Raw genomic sequence first — 4,536 nt, 5'->3', positions numbered from 1 at the left:
AATTTATATATATATATATATATATATATATATATATATCGCTGTTACTCTCTCTCTCCCTCTCTCACTTTTTGCCTGTGATTTTATTTCTTACTTCAGTGTCTTCCCTCACTACCTCGCCCCCTACCGGTTAACTAGCCCCTTCCATTTTCCTTGAATCAAAATGTGACAAGTAATATTACCTCTTCTTCGCTGCATTATTCATGGTTTCATCCTTCGACATTATGTGAGAGTTGGACATACCATTTACATTTCTTCCTATTACAGACATACACACAGATATTGTATAATATTATATAGTACTGTATTGTTTCCTTTTTTCAATTTGTACGCCCTCATCATGGATTTGTTTGCTTTTGGTTCAGTAGTTTTTTATTACCTCCCTTTGTATTCCTTCATTTTGATTTTTCCTTTTTTATTCGTCCATTTGCAAAGAAGTATTCTCCCAAAGCAACAACTACCATAGTCATCCTGCCAATTTGCCATCGTCGGTTTAAGCTGTTGATGCTGAGTTTAACGGATTGAGAGAATACTGAGTACTCCGATTTTACAAGTGCAGAATAAAGAAGTGAAATGTATAACGAGTGGATATTATACGGAACGACGGGATTCGATGATCCTAAAAGGATTTCACGCATATAAGGGAGGGTGGGTTGAAAAGGTTAAAACAAGAGCAAAGAAAGGAATGAATATGATGATAAAAAAAATTGTGGGTGGAAAAGATGGGGAAAAGTGAAATTCTTTTTAACCAAATGGCCCACAATAAATTAGATATCTGAGAATGAAAAATGTACTCATATAGATATCCAGTCTAGTAATAGAGTTAGAGACTGTATAATATCGAAATACATATGTAAACATAAAAGGAGAAACAGAGAGAGAGAGAGAGAGAAAGAGAGAGATTACGTGTCCGCTCGACTTCTTAGAAATACAAGTCAAGTTGTCTTCAAATTATACCATACTGACTTTAAAAGTTATAGGAAGTAACCGTGAAAATGTATAGTTCTACATATAGAAGACGGCACTATAGTCACAGCTTGGTTGTCTTTTATCATAAATCTGCTCGATTACAGCTGGTCTGTGCTAAACAACAGCAACAACCAATACCTTATTCACAAGTTCAATTATGTTTGCTTAGATACCTTCATATTTTATCTTTTAAATTTCCATTTATTTTTTATTCAGTTTAAAGTATATTTTATGAAAAGAAAATCTTTTATTGTCCTATTTTAACCACGAATAGCGTAGAACAGGGTTTTTCTTTTCTGCTGCATTTTTTCCTTTTTCGTTTTATTGTTGATGAAGAACTATTGTTCGAAACGTCAAAGTCTACTCCTCTTTTCCCTACAACATCAGATTAACTACATTATACTGTATATTTGTTTGTTTATTTATTTATATGCTTTTATCATTTTCTTCGTGGAATATTTGTTTGATATCATTTCATCATTTCCATACCCTGGCGCAGATCTTTCCTCCAGATCACACAGGACTGAATAATATGAATCTCAACAATATACAATATAATAATAATAATAATAATAATAATAATAATAATAATAATAATAATAATAATAATAATAATAATAATAATAATAATGTAATATAAATACAATGTCATGTTGATGCGTGACTTTTGGCCTACACTGGATGTATACACACACATATAAATATATATACATATGTATGTGTATGTGCATGCGTGCGTGTATGTGTGTATAGAGAGAGGCAAAGAGAAATAGAGAGAGGGTGGATAGTGAGAGAGAAAATAGAAGTTGAAAGTGCACTGAGAATAGTTTTAATTTTTCTTCTCATATTTAAAGGTCTTACCGGTTTCACAGTATAGACTGATTTTCAAAAGTTGAGGTAAAAAGGCGTGGGCTATGCTGCCACTCTCTTGCTTCTCTGCGGCATTACCCACGTCTTTCTATCTCAACCTTTGAAAATCAATGTAAACTGTGAAACTGGTTACATCTTTTAGCATAATATAAACATTTTGAATTATTCTAAGTGCATTTTCAACTTCCATTTCTTCTATATTTCTACCCGTGTGAAATAAAATAACTGTTATATATATATATATATACAATTTAAATATAGGATTGTAAATTTAACCGGAATATATTCAGTGCTGAATTTTATTCTGAATAAACACGTGTACCGAGATGCAATTCGAAAAGTCCGCCTCTTACATAGATATGTAGGTGTAAACAATTTCTATGTGCTATGCTGGATACATGTGGTGTTCGTCTGGTATGTTGATTTTGTTGATTTTTATATGTCTTGACTATGCTTGCACTGACGAGTAAAATGTGCATTTAGTGCACTAATTACGAAATCACATGATATGCAGCTGACTCTGATTTTAGGAGGCTCGCTTCCAGAGTTGCATCCTCTCGGGTTCGGTACAATGAGTTTTATTATAGTAGTTTTGACTTTAAGAGTCCCTCCTGGCGTGAGGTATTTATGTAGAGTAATGCCCTTAATATAAATAAATATATATATATTGAGAGGTTTATCATTGTTCATGACCACAATTCTTGTATAGAACATTGTACTGTTTGTGAAGTTGTTTGTACATGTCATCATTAAATTTGATTGTACTCAATTGTTTCCCCTTGTTTTGTTTTCCCATTGTTTAGCTGTTTCAAGAGACTACAACGTATAAAACCCCTTAAAAGCAGAGGCAAAATAAAAGAGGGATGCGCAATTTTTGTTTTTTTTTAATATAAGAGAGAGAAAAAAGGTTAGGGTGTTTATTTTTGTTTATTATTTGTTGTACTTACATGTTGTTGTTTTCATTGCTCGTCTTGTTGTTGAATACATGTTTGTTCTTGAGAAAATAATTCGTTTGTGCGTTTGGGTGTATACCTGCATGCATACGTGTGTATTCACAAATTCGCGTGTGTGCGTGTGTGTACTACGCGTGCGTGTGTTCACATATATACAAAAAGTGAGCAATCTCGAGTATAACCAGCCGAAATTGCAAGGATAATCTGGATCTCGACTGAAGAGAGAAAACTCCGAATGACCTGTCTGAGTTTTCTTTGTATCGTCTATCCGTACGTTTTGTCCCTTTCTTGTATCACCTAACTGTCTGTATGTTTTGCGTCCTTGTCCCATTCTGTATTATTTATACATACATACATACATATATATATACATATATATATATATATATATATATATATATGGATATGTATGCGATAGAATATACACGCACATGTATGTATTTAGGTATGTATATATGCTTGTAAATCAATGACCAGGAAATAAATATTATGAGGAGATGCACACGCACATACACACGCATACAGAGTGTGTGTGTGTATGAGAGAGAGGGGTACAGACAGACAGAAAGAGAAATAAGGAGAAAGAGAATTCAAAGAAACATATGTCTGTGACAACCGAACTTTATACCGTTGATGTTCAGCAAATCGTTGGACAAATGTCAGTTCTAAATGTTGATTTCCTTTGGCAAATCAGAATGTCTGAAATTTGTATGACCAACGATAGAATGGGGTGATGCTCATGCCATTACTAACAATATAAGCGGCGAAATTCTTGCCATATATAATAGAAACCTTAACGCAGATAAGGAGTTACCTCCCGCTTGCAATAAATATCGAGTATGTCAAGAGCGCTGAATAAATCAACTGGTGGAGAAGTCTTCCTAATGTTAAATGGCAATATCGTCGTTTCTTAGAGGTTAAAGGGCAAAAACTCCCTTCGGTCATGAATGACCATTAGATTGCACCTGGAAAGTTCTCCACCGAGACACAAGTCTATGCAAGGTTTTTTATGGATGACCTCTCTGTACCACCGATGTTATCCAAGGCAAAGGCAAAGGCCGATACAGCTTGGCATCATTGATGTCGCAACTCATTTCTACAGCTGAGTGAACTGGAGCAACATGAAATAGTGTGTCTAGCTCAAGAACACAACACACAGCCCGGTTCAAGAATCCAATTCACTACCTCATGATTGTGAGCCCGGTGCTCAAATCATTGAGTTCAAACTGCCTACGCCATCTTTTAGAGGACAGGCAGATTAAAGTGACCATAAGCAATACTTTTTGGTTCGTATAGTGCTTCTATCTCGAACAGAGATTTTCTGAAAGAGTAGATTCCTATCGTATATATTGTTCGGTTGAATCAACTACTGGGATCGAAACGTTTATGAATACGTTTGATTCTTATAGGCAAAATAAAGTGGTCGTTCATTATACTCGTCGCAAAATATTCCAGTTGTTCAAAGAACGGACATACTTATAGTTTTAAGAGTCTGTGTGTATTTCTTGCTATTTAGTTAATTAGTTCATCCCACGCATGTATGTCACCAGGAGGCAGTTCTTCGGAGTTCTTGAGCGGCTGCGTGTCCAGAACTCTGTGAACGTTACAAATACAGTTAAGAGAAAGACAACGAGTGTTGTTAATGTATTGTAACTGTAAATGTGTGTACATGTCACTATGTCACTATGCTTTATATCTTCCTTTGTGTGTCTCTTTATACGTATGTATGCATGTATAAATATAT

At 34.6% G+C, this 4,536-nt stretch overlaps 1 protein-coding gene across 3 annotated transcripts in view; it reads left to right on the top strand.

Moving 5' to 3' along the window:
- Nucleotides 1-2,767, top strand: part of LOC106867714 (probable vesicular acetylcholine transporter-B) — a 292,276-nt gene extending 289,509 nt beyond the window's left edge. For 2 of the 3 annotated variants that reach the window (XR_008264214.1, XR_008264213.1), the window contains exon 6: nt 2,643-2,767. The gene's annotated coding sequence lies outside the window, so the exon portion shown is untranslated. The remainder of the gene's footprint in view (nt 1-2,642) is intronic. The other variant, XR_008264212.1, reaches the window with a different exon arrangement.
- The last annotated feature ends 1,769 nt before the right edge of the window (nt 2,768-4,536 follow it).

Source organism: Octopus bimaculoides, chromosome 5 (genome assembly GCF_001194135.2).
Source record: "Octopus bimaculoides isolate UCB-OBI-ISO-001 chromosome 5, ASM119413v2, whole genome shotgun sequence".
Lineage (NCBI taxonomy): Eukaryota > Metazoa > Mollusca > Cephalopoda > Octopoda > Octopodidae > Octopus > Octopus bimaculoides.
The sequence above is the reverse complement of the archived record's forward strand: the minus strand, read 5'-3'. Positions and strand labels throughout refer to the sequence as shown.